The sequence below is a fragment of the Homarus americanus genome, unplaced genomic scaffold (genome assembly GCF_018991925.1).
Source record: "Homarus americanus isolate GMGI-L3 unplaced genomic scaffold, GMGI_Hamer_2.0 scaffold11022, whole genome shotgun sequence".
NCBI classification, from domain to species: Eukaryota; Metazoa; Arthropoda; class Malacostraca; order Decapoda; family Nephropidae; genus Homarus; species Homarus americanus.
This window is the reverse complement of record NW_024737068.1, coordinates 14,354,515-14,373,449: the sequence shown is the minus strand read 5'-3', so window position 1 is coordinate 14,373,449 and position 18,935 is coordinate 14,354,515. Positions and strand designations below refer to the sequence as shown.

The window sequence follows — 18,935 nt, the reverse complement described above, 5'->3', positions numbered from 1 at the left end:
ACTGATCTCGTGACTTCTAACATAACCTCTGACCCCGTGACCTCTAACAAGACTTCCCCTGACCTCTAACAGACCTCGACCTCTGATTCCATGGCGAGGAGGAGAGAGAGAGAGAGAGAGAGAGAGAGAGAGAGAGAGAGAGAGAGAGAGAGAGAGAGGAAATATCCGGGAAATGACCAGTGGAGGAGGTAAGACTTTTCACTACCAGCCTCACAACCTCTCACACCCAGCACCTCCCCCCCCTCCCCTCACACTTAAAGAGAGTGTGATGAGAGTGAGTGAGTGAGTGAGTGTGATGAGTGTGATGATGACTGTGGGGATCAGTAGAGTTAATACAGGTATACATGGACTACAGTAACACAAAACACACACAGGTATATTAATTAATAAATACTACAGGTGATAGGTATTTCATTTTTTATCATCATTCTCATCATTATCATCATCATCATCATCATCATCATCATCATTATCATCATCATCATCATTAATAAAACACATCGTCATTACACACACAAACACCAGGCAAGAAAATACAACAGAATAAGGATATATAACAGTACTAATATCCCCTCCCCTCACCCCTCATAACACATCACCCCCTCCCTACTTCCCCTCACCCCTCATAACACATCACCCCCTCCCCTCACCCCTCATAACACATCACCCCCCTCCCCTCACCCCTCACCCAACACATCACCTCCCTACTTCCCCTCATAACCCCATCACACCCCCCTCCCCTCACCCCTCATAACACATCACCCCCTCCCCTCACCCCTCATAACACATCACCCCCTCCCTACTTCCCCTCACCCCTCACCCACATCACCCCTCCCTACTTCCCTCACCTCATAACACATCACCCCTCCCTCACCCCTCATAACACATCACCCCCCTCCTCCCCTCACCCCTCGCAACACATCACCCCCTCCCCTCACCCCTCATAACACATCACCCCCTCCCCTCACCCCTTCACACCTCCTCCCCTCACCCCTCATAACACATCACCCCCCTCCCTTTCCCCTCACCCCTCATAACACCCCCCCCAGTCACAGCTGAAGAAGAGAATTTATCGTACAGCTGGTAACAGGGCAGTTCACCCTACTGAGTGCACAAGTTTACATATATCTCTCCCAAACTAACAGTCCGCTGCTGCTCATGAAACTTATGGAATAACTGAATACCAACGTGAACCAACATTTTACGAGCTCTTATCGTACAGCAGGTGGACGTACACAGGCTTTACTCTCAACCCGCGGTAGTTATTGCACGTCTGGCATCTCTATCTGCAGAAGGCCTTACTAGGGGAGAGGAGAGGGAGGGGAGGGGGGAGGTGGAGGAGGAGGGTGGGGGGTTAAAGCGGGTTATATTACACACAAAATCTATTTATGCTCTAATAATACAGATACATTATCCCACGCAGCTGTGTGTTAGTTTTACTGGGCGAATTTTTAGTAGAATTTAGTTCAGCCTTTCCCGACCTTACTATTTTTCCCGCTTTTTTCCCCCCGAGTGAGACAAAAACGAATATTACGACCATATCTTAATCACCTTTATTCGTTAATTATTGCTCGTAGTATCAATGATACTTACAAAATTGAGTCTGAAGTCTTAAAAAACATAATCTGGGTCTGGAAGTCTTAAAAACACGTCTGGGTCCGAAAGTCTTAAAAAAGCAACCCGGGTCTAAAAGTCTTGGTGTATTTTCATTCTTTCCTCTCATATGTCTTTCCTGCAGTCACTCAACCCTTACCCGCGACCATTAAGACAGCCACTACCAGAGCCACGTATAAGGGGTTAGCCACTACCAGTAAGGGCTGAACCACTACCAGAGCCACGTATAAAGGGTTAGCCACTACCAGTAGGGCTGAACCACTACCAGAGCCACGTATAAGGGGTTAGCCACTACCAGTAAGGGCTGAACCGCACCAGAGCCACGTATAAGGGTTATGCACACCGGTAAGGGGCTGAACCACTACGCGACCACGTATAAGGGGTTAGCCACCACTGCAGTAAGGGCTGAACCACTACGGAAACCACGTATAAGGGTTAGCCACTACCAGTAAGGGCTGAACCACTACCAGAGCCACGTATAAGGGGTTAGCCACTACCAGTAAGGAGCTGAACCACTACCGGAAACCACGTATATAAGGGGTTAGCCACTACCAGTAAGGGCTGAACCACTGCAAACCACGTATAAGGGGTTAATTACTACCAGTAAGGCTGAACCACTGCCAAACCACGTATAAGGGGTTAGCCGCACCAGTAAGGGCTGAACCACTACCAAACCACGTATAAGGGTTAGCCACTACCAGTAAGGGCTGAACCACTACCAGAGCCACGTATAAGGGGTTAGCCACTACCAGTAAAGATGAACCACTACCAGAGCCACGTATAAAGGGTTAGCACTACCAGTAAGGGCTGAACCACTGCCAGAGCCACGTATAAGGGGTTAGCCACTACCAGTAGGGCTGAACCACTGCCAGAGCCACGTATAAGGGTTAGCCACTACCGGCAGGGCTGAACCACTACCAGAACCACGTATAAGGGGTTAGCCACTACCAGTAGGGCTGAACCACTGCCAAACCACGGCAGAGGTTAGCCACTACCAGTAGGGCTGAACCACTGCCAGAGCCACGTATAAGGGGTTAGCCACTACCAGTGGGGGCTGAACCACTACCAGAGCCACGTATAAGGGGTTAGCCACTACCAGTAAGGGCTGAACCACTACCAGAGCCAACATTAAGGACATGGCCACCTCCACCACGACTAAGGGCAGGGACACCACCACCACTAAGGGCTGGGCCACCACGAATAAGGGCAGGGACGTCACCACCAGTGAGAAGATCCCCTGGCATGATGGTACAGCCAGCCGTCACTCACACACACACACACACTGTATATGAATCCATTATGGAAATCCTACGAGACGCCCACATCACGCCTTCTAAGTGTCCGCTTTACTCCCTCAGGTCCTGCTGGCTAGGGATAACCTCACTCAGTTACTTACAGTAACTCACTCAATTACTCACTCACAGTCACTCACTCACTCGCTCACTCACAGCCACTCACGGTCCCTCTTTATCTCACTCACCCACCAACTTTATCCTAAAATATTTTCCGTGTCTGTAGGTCGAGCCATAAAGAACAGCCTCTCCATAACCCAGCGTGTCGTAAATGTGAGGGGGTGAGGACACCTTCCTTACCTTCATGGGAAAAGTATACACACAATATATCAGTGTGTGTGTGTGTGTGTGTGTGTGTGTGTGTGTGTGCGTGTGTACCTATTAACGGGAATTAGCCCCTGTTGGCTGGGTCTGGGTGTATTAGCAACCGTGAAGGACAACAGATGTGGAGTGAGGCATTAATAATGGATGCCCCTCGTGTAACGAGGATGGCCGGCCCAAGGGCCATCTAGGCGTGAATTTGTTTAAGGTGTAGAAGCTGTCGCCAGCACAACAGCCACACCTTAAGTTAACGAGCTGCATGACCCAGTCTCAAGGAATAGTCCGAGAAGACCGCACAACTCGCCAATTGCACTGGCTAACCATTACTCCAGAATACGATCCGCAAATCGATTAACATCCAGGTTCCCAATTACTGCCGGGTAGACAGAGGCTAATGGCGTAAAGAAACTTGCCCATAGTTTCACCCTGCCCGGGTGAGGCATTAGGTATACAGAAGTCTCATTGTCGCGGTGCTACAGTACTTGTATATATAGCCCATACGTGTGTCCCTCTACCCTGTTCTCATGAGGAATGTTCCCTGTGCGGGAATGGGCGTGCGAGTGCCAACACCACGGGAACTCAACCATGAAGGTAAGTAAGGTCGTATGGGCGTGTGGGCGGCCATAACAGGTGTTTCAAATATACAGCAGAAGGTAAGGTCCCGTGGGCGAGAGGGTAGCCATCCCAAGTGACTCACCAACAGGGGCAAGGAAGGGTTTTGTGGGCGTGCGGGTGGCCATATCAGATGAATTAACAATACAGTAAAGGAAGGTCTTGTGGGCGTGTGGGTGGCCATATCAAGCGAATTAAGAATACATTAAAGGAAGGACTTGTGGGCGTAAATGCGTGGGCGTTAAAGGACAGGCGAGTCGTAAGACCCACAAGGGGGTGGAAGGCGGCACTAATTGGGCAGGTGACGTATAAGGCGAGGTGGTGTGATAACCGCGTAACTGCCCACCCAACACCCTCCTGTCTCCCCCCACCTCCACCATACACACCTGAAGGTGATCTAGACTCTAACTCACCTGTTTCTCATAACCCAAACTGTAAACTTGGTCCCCGCTTTTGGTTCGCATGATGAGTATATTCCAGTATGTAACGACGAGAGCTGTGTTAGTATTACATTAACTGATGAGTGACGTGTAGCCTAATGATGTTATTAATCTTTTGAGTACGATTCTCCCTGAGTTAAGATATTCTAACCCCTAGAATACGACGACTAAACTCGTTGAGTAAAATGACTTGACCCCTTCAACAAAATAAAAACAACAGCTCAATCTCCCCAACACAACTGAATATTTGTACATGTTCAGGCTTCTGTAACTGATGCAACAGCTTTTTAAACCCACTAAATACACCTTTTCTCACACGCACACGCACACACACACACGCACACACACGCACGCACACGCACGCACACGCACACACACACACACACACATACACGCACACACACACACGCACGCGCACACGCACACGCACACACACACACTACCATACCATCTCTGAACCCCTGAAGTCACCCCCCCCCTACTTTCATAAAACTTTCACCAGGGCGGTCTATCAAAAGCACCATACACTCTTCGCCAGACGTAAACACGAGAGTATTGGGAAGGGTCAAAGTCAAGGAGCACCCCCGGCCACTTCATCAGCCGACCCGGGGAGTGAGGAATGTGTCTCGCGGCTTGACTGAGTGGGCCAATCAGTCAGTTAATTAGAGGGTTCAGGCGAGTCAGTTCAGTAACCACGTGATAACTCTGTCTTGGTGATGTCTCTGTTTTCTTTATCTTGGGGAATGTTTTGGTTATTTTTTTAACCTTTTGAGGACGATGACTTCAGCTCTCATGATCTCATCCTCAAGGGGTTTAATCCTCCTCCTCCTCCTCCTCCTCTTGCCTCTCTCTCCTCTTACTCAAAAGGTCAAACCACTATCTAAGAGTGATCAAATCTAAAACATCATCTTTGAATAACTAATCATTAAACAAGTATACAAAAGGTGTTAAACCATTTTAAAACCATCATCTTCAAAAAAGTAAATTAATCATTCATCTTATTGCTGTTAAACCATTACCTCACTAAACCATCGTCCGTAAAAAGGCACATCATTGCCTTTGAGTAATTAAATCATCATCCCAAGAGTGTTAAACCATCATCCCGTCAAAATATTATCCTCAAAAGGCTAAACATCATACTGGAGGTATTAAACCATTATCCTATTATTAAACCATCATCCTTATATTGTGAATGCCAACCTGTACCATCTACGGCAGTCTACACCCATCTCAGCACCCCCACCCCCCCAGCCTCCTCCCCTCCCCCAGTTTGCACCCTTCCCCACCCCACGTCTCCTCCCCTGGAACACCAAAGTGGGCCATGGTGGAGCACCCCAAAAGGCCTACTAAAGTATATACACCAATTAAAGAGATTCATCTAAGGAGAGGGTAAATAACAAATACTATTACTGTAACATCACACCATACTTGGAGGAGGAGGAGGAGAAGAAGAAGAAAGAAGAAAGAAGAAAGAAAGAAGAAAGAAGAAAATTGAATACCCATCCCACTACACCATCTGGCTATAAAATGAAGACAAACGACCCACTATATCAAAATACACACACACACACACACACACACACACACACACACACACACACACACACAAAATTTTATATCACGAAAATAAAAAACTTTCCCCCACGTGCCGGAAATAGCAGAGAGAGAGGAAAAAAAAACAACAACACAACAGTTGAGACCCAAAGACGAACACCTTAAACACGAGAGGATGAGGAGTAGTAGTTGAGGTGTTGGGAGACGGCGCTCGTAATTTCCTCAGCGAACAGGGAAATTCCCCCACCAATACCCTTACGAAGATAATGCTTAAATAATCACCCATAATCACACGTCTGACTCATCACCCTAGTCTAGACCATTAACCCGAGAGAGAGAGACCTAAACAACCCCCCTCCCCCTTAAGCGCTTCTATCATAAAAGACACATACACTAAATTTCCTTCCATTACATCCGACATTTTCTCATATCCGGAGTGTGGAGGACGCTGACACCCGCCCCCCTCACAACACCACTCACACCAACACCACTCACACCAACACCACTCACACCAACATCAGTATACTGGTCCTAACATACTTACTTACCGTATATACACGTCCCAAAGTATACTGTACCTCTGTATACTGGTGTAGGCATTCATCAGTGTTTGTTTCCTTGCTGTCAATTGATATACAACTTGTGGAATAAACCCTTGGATCACGTGAAGATTAGGCACCCCCTTAGTTTATTGCATCTGTTGATTTAAAAGACCTTAATACTAACCTAATCTAACCACAATAGGTGAAATAATATATGGGAGAGGGGCTAAAATTTTCAGGTGATCTTTAAACTTGTTCACTATTGATTATAAAGACACAGCTGTCATTGGCTAACGATATGAAACACACACACACACACACACACACACACACACACACACACACACACACACACACACACACACCCACACACACACACACACCCACACACACACCCTCCCCCACACACACACACCCACACACACACACACACACACACACACACACACACTCACACCCACACACACACACACACACACACACACACACACACACCCACACCCACACACACACACACACACCCACACACACACACACCCACACACACACCCACACACACACACACACACACACACACACACACACCCACACACACACACACACACACACACACACACACACACACACACACACACCCACACACACAGGCTCCTCATCAGAGACCAGTGTTGTCATTATTACCATGGTGACGCAAATGCCAGCTAGTGTCACTCAGACCAATCCACTGCTATACCTCATCGCTTCACCTACATTACCAACCACATTACCGCACTACCACTCATACAACCACACTACCGTACAACTATTCACGCTCACCACTACCACACTCCAGTACCATCACTCACAGCATCACAGCACCGCTTAAAAGGCTCACAGCAGCAAACTACCATTCACAGCATCACTGAGACATATCAAGTAACAGCACAGTATACCGTATGAACATCACAGCACCAACCTTGGAGGGCCTGGTGAGGGCGGCCCCACGCGGAGTGAGCCACCAGGTGACCGTATCAGCCGCGGGTGTTACCTGGAAAGAGAGATTAGATCGTCACTACAACCTGGATATGATTTTGCTGTCTATATACGGTTAGAATAAAAGCCCATCCCTTGATATTAATGAAAAAAAGTGACGCCGTACTAATGTGAAATCCTGCCCCAATATGGCGAGGGACATTTTTTTTAGAGGTGTGTGTGTGTGTGTGTGTGTGTGTGTGTGTGTGTGTGTGTGGCCTGTGTGTGTGTGTGTGTGTTCAGGTAGTCTGGGGGTGTGTGTGTGTGTGTGTGTGTGTGTGTGTGTGTGTGTGTGGATACAAGATTTATGGTTTGGACGAGGTAACGTCTTTGGAGGAGACGTGCAAACATCCACCCAGACATCCACTCAGGCAGGCAAACAACCACCCAGACATATAGACATCAACCCAGAGAAGCAGACAACCACCCAGACAGGCAGACATCAACCCAGAGAAGCAGACAACCACCCAGACATCTAAACATCCACTCAGACAAGCAGACAACCACACCCACACCCCAGACAGACTCACTCACCCACCAACACACACACACCCAGACACACACACACACACACCACACCCACACACACCCACACACACACACACACACACACACACACACACACACACACACACACACAGACACCCAGACACACACACACACACACACACACACACTGAACACCCACACACACACACACACAGACAAACAGACAACAAAGCACTACCATTACGTGTTCGTGCACAAGACACATATAACATAATAAAAATAATGGACTAAAATAAGTAACAATATTACTATAGTGACCTTCACGTGTCTTGTCTACTAAGTCACATTATCTTTAACTTAACCAAACTGAACGAAAGAATACGAGACCAACTCTAACCTAACCTAACCTAACCTAACACTAAATCTAACCTAACCTAACCTAATTATAGCCATGTAAATTATTAACCTAAACAAAACAAACCTAACCAAATAAAATACAGTCACCTAACTCAATCTAACCAAAACCCAACATAAAATGCAACCAAACCTAACCTAACCTAACCAAACTCATTTAACTAAATTTGGTCTTAACCCCCCCTTCCATACAGTTCTTTACCGCAAAAACTTCTTTTCAAAAAATAAAGACTCATTTCACACCGTCAGGAAGTATGACTGAGCTCAGGTGATTCAACTGCCTCACTTAAAATATGAATGAGGCAATTAGAGCACAAGAACACCTCAGGTAAGTGGGGTGGGGGGGAGCCTGTAAGGGAGAGGTGGGGGAGGGAGGGGTGAGGGGAGAGATGGGGGATGAGTGGTGGTGGAGGGAGAGTGAGGGAATGGTGAGGGAAGTGAGGGAGAAGGGAGGGGATGCGAGGAGGGTTGGGGAGAGGTGGGTAAGGGAGAGTGGAGTTGATTGAAGGGTGGGGAGTAGGGGCGGTGGGAAGGGTGGGGAGTAGGGGAGTGGTGGGAAGGTGGGGGGTAGGGAGTGGAGGGAGGCAGGGGTATTACTCCATCTCTCCCCCACCCCAGTAATTATAACCAGGTAAGAACAAAAGGTAATTTATTTCAGCCACGTTATTAGCTAAATTTTAAAACCCTTTTGAGGAGAATTCACGTAATTTCATAAAAAAAAATATCATGTATTCTAATTTATTCTGTTCATTAATGCATTTTGTCTAGTAATTGTTTGTTAATTTATTGTTATTAATTTATTCTCTTTATTAATTTATTCTGTCAACTATTTTACTTTATTATTTCAATTAATTTATTGTTTAATTTAATTCTGCCAAGTAATTTTTTTTCAGTTTTGCTAATTTATTCCCTGAAACCTGTAACAGCGACAAGAGAGAGACAATTTAATCCACACAAAACTGGGAATAATTTATTTGCCTAATCTACACCAACCTAACCTAACCTAATCTACACCTACACTAACATTACATGTCTTATAATTAATTCCGTCTCCTCTTCATTAAACTCTAAACACAACAAATAAAACAAGTATAATTTATTCTCTATACTATTTATATAAACCACTAAATAAATCTATAGTTTATTTGTTTATATAATGATGGATAATTTATTCAGGTTTATTCCCTGAGAGAGAGAGAGAGAGAGAGAGAGAGAGAGAGAGAGAGAGAGTACAGTATAGGTGGCGTGGGTGAATAGGAGCTTCAATAATGTAGCCCAGTACCCAAGGGAGCCTCACACGCCCCCGGGAGCCTACCTATAGCCTCTTAACTCCTCCCGCTCCATCACGAGATTTTCTCCTTCTGCACCACCAAACTTTTGTCATATAAAAACCGATCGCCTGCCAGAGAGCCATAACTACCCAGACAAATGAACCTTTCTTTGTTGGTATTACAGCAAGTTCGTGTATAATTATGTATAAGTATGTATGTTAGTATGTGTGGTACTGTATGTATATTTGTATACTTGAACGCGCCAAAAATTCTTTCTCTCTCTCTCTCTCTCTCTCTCTCTCTCTCTCTCTCTCTCTCTCTCTCTCTCTCTCTCTCTCTCTCCTTTACATCTTCGTGTGCATTTTTATAATTCGCTCTTAATGGCCATCTTATTTTATCCACATATGTAAAGCAAATACATAATAAATACATAAAATATACATAAAATACCCCCCCAAAAACTGACATCCACTCATTACATATACGATTCCATAACAATACCTCAGTAACTGTGTTGGGTTGTGATAGACATGTAACAGAAACTTCCCATTCGATTAATAAAATGACTAATAAATAATAGTAAAAATAAATGTGTAAAGATAAGTAAACAAAAAAGAAAATTAAAATAAGTGTAAATGAAGTACATTATAAGAGTGAATAAATTAAATTACTAAATATATGAGTACCTAAAATACAGTAATAAACAATGTGTACCGATATAATTTAAATCAAATATGTAAAGGCCATAAATTAATACTTATATAAATACAATAAATTAATAAATATATATACTAAATTAATACATATATAAACAAACGACAATAATAAATAAACGTATGGATAACATAAATTAATAAACAAACACTATCCCAGGTGTTCCATCAGTAATTAGTGTTAACAGTACAGCAGTCCCCCAGCCTAGTACCACCCCGGGGGGCATCTGGTATGACGTCACGTCCTCAGTCGGCCTCATATTTGACGTCATCCGCCCTCCCCTCTCCCCCCTCCCCTCTCCCCTCCCCTCTCCCGACATAACACAACCATAACATAATTTCTATTTTAATATAACTTCTCATTCTATCGATCGGTGTAGCGTTAAGATCATCACAATAGGTTAAATAAATTCCTCATATGAAAGAAAATTTGAGTAGATTTATTTTCTTCCGAGTAAATTACCCCACATTGTAAGATGAAGAATGATGCAACGAAATAATAATAATAATCCTCTTTGTAAAATTATGCCTGGGTTATTCTTAGTCTTAATGGAGGAATCTGAGAAGGATACGACACAAACAAGACATTCTAAGTGGATGAGGACCAGCCATTACTGCCCACACACACCATCATTACTTCTGACTGCCCACACGAAAAAATACACACCAAAAAAATAATAAAATAAAATCGACTCTCAGGTTCCCCTTAACATATAACCTCTTCCTTGATAAAATCTAATACAATGACACATTGTCTCAGTAATACACTTAAGGGAAATCTTGTAGTGTTATTAAATCGTACACAAGAGTTATTAACATGACTCTACAAAGGAGAGGATGTTACTGAGGACTTCACGTGTAAAAAAACCAAACCTTACCGGGAGAGTCAGCAGCGCTAATGGTGGCGGGTGAAAGTTACTAAAACATGTTTCTTACTCCCTTAGGAAAACAATCCTCTGACACTGTAACTAATTTAAGAGATTTATTTCTACGTGTAAATAGTGTAAAGAGGAAATATATCATAGGTTAAAAGAAAACATAATTCCTAACGAAGGAAAACATTAAATGACCCCACTGACTAAAACAACACGACCACCATGTATACAGAGGAGACCATGTAAGGCACACAAGATGGCCACCTTCTGATAGCTCCTCCTAATTCGTGTAGGTAAGGTACTCGAGGGTACAAAGAGATCGTCTGTGTTTTCATAACCTGATCTAACCTAACCTAAACTGACCTTTGTAATAAATCTAACCTTCATTCTGATTACAGAACTTTTAAGACAAACATAATAATAATAATAATAATAATAATAATAATAATAATAATAATAATAATAAACGGTTTATTAATAGAGTTGCAGCCGGTGGCTGAAATATACAGACTTACATTTGATTTAGACATAATGATATATGCATTGAATACATTTACAGGGCTGTACAGTACATAAATCAGGGTTGTTTATTATTTTAACAATAGATGGATGGTGCTGTTCTTATATCTATCGGTGCGGGCTCTTATGGGCTGAATTTTGTTGTAGTGGCGGACTGCGCAAGGTGGGTGGGGGGCTGCCTGTGGCAGGAGGTGGCGATGACAAGGGTGGTGCATTAGTTGGCTGCCAAACCTTTCCAGTGCTTGGTGGTGGAGGTCACTGAGGGATGGCATTTCCAGGGTGGAGAAGGCGTTGGTGTAGCCGGAGTATTCTGCGCTGAGCATGATTCTGCAGGCCCTTTTCTGTACCTTCTCTAGCTGACGTTGTTGGGTGGAGTTGAGAGAAGACGACCAGGCTGGTGACGCATACGTTAGTTTGGGGAGAATAAAGGCGGTAGTTTATTAAGCTCAGAGTCCACCGTCCTGGCGTCTCAAGATTCCCTAGTTGAATTTTTCCCTGTAAGGAATACGTGAACTTATCTACTTAAGGTACAGTCTTTGTAGTTTGTCATTTAACTTATCATGTTTGAGGTGCAACTTGAACCCCTCGAGTAGATACGTTCTCATCTTATTAGGACATGCACTATATTTACCAGACAATAGAAAGGAACCTAATACATCTCTATAAACTAATACATCAGCCATAAATTGTTACAAAGTTAATTTCATTTTGTAACCTAAAATATATTACGGAATATATATATATATATATATATATATATATATATATATATATATATATATATATATATATATATATATATATATATATATATATATATATATATATATATATATATTGAAAAAAATGTTCATGAGACGAGAGAACTTTGCTTTATCAACAACGAGTCACGTTATGTTAATAACTATTTCATTTATTTCATGTCGGTGTTTCTAAAATCCAAAGGTTGTGACCTAATAACCTACTAATACGGTTAAATTAACATCAAACTCACACTTAGTTAATTTATTCTAGTTAACGCCAGACGCTTTTATTCAGCTGAGTGAAACCTCTGCCCTATAAAAGGTTAATATATCAGTGGTTTAATTCTGGGGAAAAAAGCCAACTGAAGACCTATAAACACAGTTAGATTTAATTAAGGAAAGACGGTTTTGAGAATATAAAAACACTTAACTAAATTATATCATTATCTCTAAAGGACTGACTGGGGGGCGGATTCTTAAAAAGTCGTATTTTACCACTAACTCCGTAAAACTGGTTCACTTCAGCGTCGACCAAATAAAATGAATAGGGTAAAAGTAGACCGAGATTCAACCGTAACTAGATACAGCTCACTCTGATGCCTCTTCACATCAAACATTCACATTCGAGTCTTTTAAGAATGTGAAACAAAAACTACTGATGTTAACAAGATGATACACGGGAAGGAGACCAGTTTAATGTAGGATAGGATAGGATAGGATAGGATAGGATAGGATAGGTTAGGGTTAATAGGATGTCTAAAAGAAAAAGGATATCATTACACGGTCCTCGAAGCGGGTTACAGGGGATACTACTACGGGCGGCTGGTGACCCCATCCCCTCCCTTCCAGAGGACCAACGGGGTAGACAAAAGGCCCTGGAGAGATCTAATATCGGGGGAAGAAAAAAAGTTCAAGAGGCGAGATTCTCTGTGCCGAGGCTTAAAAATAGCGTCCCATGAAAAAGCGCTCCAGTTTATAGGGTCAACCTAGGCTGTCACTTAATATAGAGAGGTCCGTATATAAGGTCATATATATATATTAACCATAAACTATATATATAAAACTATCATTTTATATATATATGATCCAGTGGTAGATAATAATATAAACTGAATCATGTAAATAGGTTTCCCATATATGGCGCGTCCTAAAGGGTTTCCATTACGAATCATCACACATGACGTCACATAACTGGGAGTCCTTTGTATGTCGTCCCATAAACGGGATACTGTTTACCGTTAACGGAATCCCTCCTATGGGTCCGAGTATACAGACACATGTAATGGGGTCCAGTATTTTACGCCACCAAATACCATGATTTTAGGACACCAAACTCCATGATTTTAGGACAACAAAGACATGATTTTAGGACAACAAAGACATGATTTTAGGACAATAAACACCACGATTTTAGGACAACAAACAACGAAATTATAAAACAAACAAAAACATCCATCCTCTAGACTTAAAATATATCACCCAGGAAAAGTTTTTAGCTGAAGGCCGGAATCTGAAATCTGAAGTAAGAAAACAAATCTGAAATACTAGTTTGAAAACGCGTACCTCGGAGCGTTCTAAACTTAGGAACGCCAGTCCATTGAGTACGATGAATTAACTCCCTGAGTACGATGAATTAACTCCTTGAGTACGATGAATTAACCACTAGAGTATGATGAATTAACCCCTTGAGTACGATGAATTAACCCCTTGAGTACGATGAATTAACCCCTTGAGTACGATGAATTAACCCCTTGAGTATGAATAAGGGGCTTAAGCCATCGACCTCAAAGAAATCACTACAGAACTCAGGGTGATCAAGTTATACTGAAGGGAAGGGTTCAGAAGCCTCAGTCCTACTCAAGGTGTTAAATAATAATAAACAGAAAAATAAAAATAAGAATATAACAAAACCTCCTATCTAACGACACCGTGAGAGAGAGAGAGAGAGAGAGAGAGAGAGAGAAATGAAACCAGGAGTGGAATAAGGTTGAGGGAGGGAGGGAGGGAGACACAATCAATAGGGTGGGGCTGGTGGAGAGGGAGATCATAAGCGGGGAGAGAAACAGAGAGAGTGGGTGAGAGAGAGAGAGAGAGAGAAGGTCAGAGGGGGAGGAGAGGTGGGAGTCCGTTGTGAGCCGTCCGATACAAAGAGATCAAAACAGCTTGAATAGGATCTTAAAACACTAGAAAGAAGGGTCCACAGGGGCGGGTACGACACTCTGTTGTTTACGGGAGTTTATTTTCACACTGCCTGGTTGTTTTAGGCCCACAGTGGGGGCTACGATCCTCTTTTGTTTTTGTTTTTTCTGTTTCCTCTCAACATTGTCTGTCTGTTTAGATTCCTGGTGGAGGGTACGATCCTCTTTTTGTGAGTTTATTCTTCAAATATCAGCCGTTTAAGCCCAAGGTGGAGACGATCCTCTTTTGTTTTAATGAGTTTATTCTTAAGAATTTTAAGTCTGTCGTTTCTTTTATTGTACGTGGCTTAGTTGACTTCAAAGTAATAAGGACTAGTTATATAGGGACGGAGGGGGTGGTAGACGGATGGGGTGGTAGACGGAAGGTGGTGAACGGATGGATTGGTAGACGGAAGGGTGGTAGACGGAAGGGTGGTAGACGGAGGGAAGTGGTAGACGGAAGGGTGGTAGACGGAGGGTGGTAGACGGAGGGTGGTAGACGGAGGGTGGTAGGCGGAAGGGTGTGGTAGACGGAAGGGTGGTAGACGGAGGGTGGGAGACGAGGCTAGTTAAATTTTTGGTCGGGAGAATAACACCCACATAATAAAATAATACATAAACCTCTCACTCCATAACACTTCAAATCTCAAACAACCTTAGTGGCCATGTTGTTTACTGTATGTAGGCTGAGGTGAGCAAGATATTAGGGGTCCAAGATGTGGTACTGGAGTGTTGAAGGTGGTACTGGGGTGTTGAAGGGGTGTACTGGGTGTTGAAGGTGGTACTGGGGTGTTGAAGGGTGGTACTGGGGTGTTGAAGGTGGTACTGGGGTGTTGAAAGGGTGGTACTGGGGGTTGAAAGGGTGGTACTGGGGTCTAGGGTGGTGTACTGGTGTTCAGGGTGGTACTGGGGTGTCTGGGCATGGTACTGGGGTGTTTAGGAATTGGTACTGGGGTGTTGAAGGGGTACTGGGGTGTTCAGGGGTGGTACTGGGGGTTCAGGGCATGGTACTGGGGTGTTCAGAAGTATGGTACTGTCTAGGGTGGTACTGGGGTGTTTAGGGTGGTACTGGGGTGTTTAGGGTGGTACTTGGGAAAGGTGGTACTGGGGTGTTTAGGGTGGTACAGTGTTTAGGGGTGGTACTGGGGGTGTTGAAGGTACTGGGGTGTTCAGGCATGGTACTGTTGAAGGGGTGGTACTGGGGTGTTGAGGTGATACTGGGGTGTTCAGGGATGGTACTGGTGTTGAAGGGGTGGAATAAGTTTGGGTGTTCAGTGTTGAAAGGTGGTACTGGGGTGTTCAGGCATGGTACTGGGGTGTCTAGGTAGAATTGGGTGTTCATATATCAAGCTCAATGTCCTTATAACCTCAAAATAGCGAATAAAACAAGAAATTATCCAACAAAAATATAAATACCTCTTTGTAATTTTTCCATGGCTATTTCCAGGTTACACTCTCAATGTTTACAAACAAACTGACGCCACTAACAGATTTCCATCGCGTGAAAATCCCTCTACATAAAGATTTGATTTCATTGTGACTAAAGCAAAGCTGTTTGTCAGGAAGATGTCAGGGGATGACTAGTGGATGTCGGGAGGGCCAGGTGGAGGGGGGGGGGTCAGGGGATGTCAGGGGAGAGTCAGAGAGATGTCAGGGAGGAGTCAGGGGTACGTCAGCTACATATCAGTATCTCGAGGTGTCACGGGAATACAGTTTTCAATTCGCATACATGAATAACACTTAGTAGTGCCACCAACCACCGCCCTCTCTCTCTCTCTCTCTCTCTCTCTCTCACCTGATCCATTCCTCACATTCTCGTTGAGTTCGTTGATCCGGGACCTCCGATTCTCCAGCATCCGTGAGTAAATGTTCCCCTTTCAGTAACAACCTAACTAACTAACTCACTTCACCTGTGACACAAACATGGCGACGGGAATGACAAAAAAATAGCTTCGAAATAGCACTAAAACTTCATACTATTAATAGAACTTTTCCCTATTTACATCTACATCACGGAAATAAATATACCTGTACTTTAAATCAAATTCTGTATCTAATTTAATTTAACTTTATCTAACTTAACATAACATAAACTAACCTAACTTAACTACCCCCCTCTCACTATTTTCTTTTTGATCTACATAATTATATCATAAGGTCATTTTCTCACTCTCTCTGGGAAAGTACCTACCCCACTACTTTTCTTGGTGGATCTACATAAATCACATTTCACTTCTCTTTCACTCACGGCAGGAAAATTACCCCCCTATCATCTCTCACTAAACAACAAAAAAACCAACACCGCTGAACAAGGGTCGTTGGGGGAAGGAAAAAAAATATTTTGTATTCCAAAAACGGGTAATCTGACCCACCCACAAAAACTTTAACACTGAGCTTATCCTGGAGGGTGAGCGCCACAATCTGGACGACTTGCACGACCTGCACAAGACTTAGAGGACCTACACAAGGCGTACGACCTCGATGACCTTGAACCTGCACAAGACCTATACACGATTTAGGATGAACTGCATGACCTACACGACGCGAACGACCTGCGTAACCTATATGATCTGGACGACCTAAACACGACACAGACAACCTAAACGACCTGCACGACCAACCACCACCACAACCAGGCCAAAGTGGTTTCTTATACACAAATTTAATCCCTTACATGAAACAAAAAATAAAATAAATAAAAAAAAACCCCCACAAGACTACAGTACAGTTGCCAACTAGTCTAAACATCTTGGTATTTTTGAACAGTTGATTAAAAAAAATAAGTAAAATTAATATATTTTCCCACAATTTAAGATTCCCTTTATTCTTAACAGCTGTTCTCTGGTGGTGCATAATGATAACAACAACAACAATAACAACAACAACAATACATTTCATCGTCAAATATCAACATCATCAACATCATCTCCCTCAAATGTTCGTATCCCCCAAATTCAGTTAACGTGGGCCCACCAAAATCACCTCACCCCCTCCTCACCCCCTTTGCTTTATCTCTATCACATAACTAGGCTCACAGGTCAGCTTTAACCAGCAGTACCTCATCCGCTAACTGCCTCCACCACCACCAGGATCATCACTGGCTGTAAGGGGAATGCTCGTCTCCTGTATTACTTGCGTGGTAGTTTAATGAGAAAGGTATCGAAGCGTGGTGATGGTGGGGGGCTGTATTGTTGGTGGTGGTGGTGGTGGCGCCCCCACCATTCTAATGTTGGTTGCTTTAGTCTTCTAACAGGTTAAACGACAATGAAACTTTCGGTTGTACTACCTACCACTATTCCTACCACTATTACCACTACCTCCACCACTGCTACCATCACTGCTACCACCTATACCAAACTCTTTCACTACACTCATGCTACCACAACTACCACCACTGCATCCACCACCATCCTCGCATCCACCTATTAGTATTACCACCACCATCACCACTACTAACCACACCACCACATCAACTTATATCAAACCCACATCCACAACCACCACACACCACCACCACCACACACCACCACACACCACCACCACTACACCATCACCACACACAACCACACACCACCACCACTACACCATCGACCTACCTCCCACCCACATACCAACCTTACCGTCCCCTTTCATAACCACCAACACCTACCACCACCATTACCTACCACCATCACAACCATCCTTACTTACTACCACCACCATTACCTACCACCATCACAACCATCCTTACTTACTACCACCACCATTACCTACCACCATGGTTATGATCGTGGTGGCAGAGGTCCCAGGACAGTAAGGCTTCGGAGGGTACATGCAGAGGAGGAGGAAGAGGAAGAAGAGGAGGAGGAAGAAGAAGAGGAGGAGGAAGAAGAAGAGGAGGAAGAGGAAGAAGAGGAGGAGAAAGAGAAAGAAGAGGAGGAAGAAGAGGAGGAAGAGGAAGAAGAGGAGGAAGAAGAAGAAGAAGAAGAAAGAGGAAGAAGAGGAGGAGGAAAAGGAAGAAGAGGAGGAGGAAGAGGAAGAAGAGGAGGAGAAGAGAGGAAGAAGAGAGGAGGAGGGAGGGAGAAGAGAGGGAGGAAGAAGAAGAAGAAGAGGAGGAGGAAGAGAGGGAAGAAGAAGAGGGAGGAAGAAGAAGAAGGAGGGAGGAGGAAGGAGGAAGAAGAGGAGGAGGAGAAGAGGAAGAAGAGGAGGAGGAAGAGGAAGAAGAAGAGGAGGAAGAAGAGGAGGAAGAAGAAGAAGAAGAAGAAAGAGGAAGAAGAGGAGGAGGAAAAGGAAGAAGAGGAGGAGGAAGAGGAAGAAGAGGAGGAGGAAGAGGAAGAAGAAGAGGAGGAGGAAGAGGAGGTACCATGTG

The 18,935-nt window shown here is 43.9% G+C and overlaps 1 long non-coding RNA gene across 1 annotated transcript in view; it reads right to left on the bottom strand.

Annotated features, from left to right (window-relative positions):
- The window catches only part of LOC121872988, a 151,384-nt gene that overhangs the window by 45,360 nt on the left and 87,089 nt on the right, over positions 1-18,935 (bottom strand). Inside the window, exon 3 of the long non-coding RNA XR_006090190.1 lies at positions 7,331-7,402. This is a non-coding gene — a long non-coding RNA (uncharacterized LOC121872988). The remainder of the gene's footprint in view (positions 1-7,330; positions 7,403-18,935) is intronic.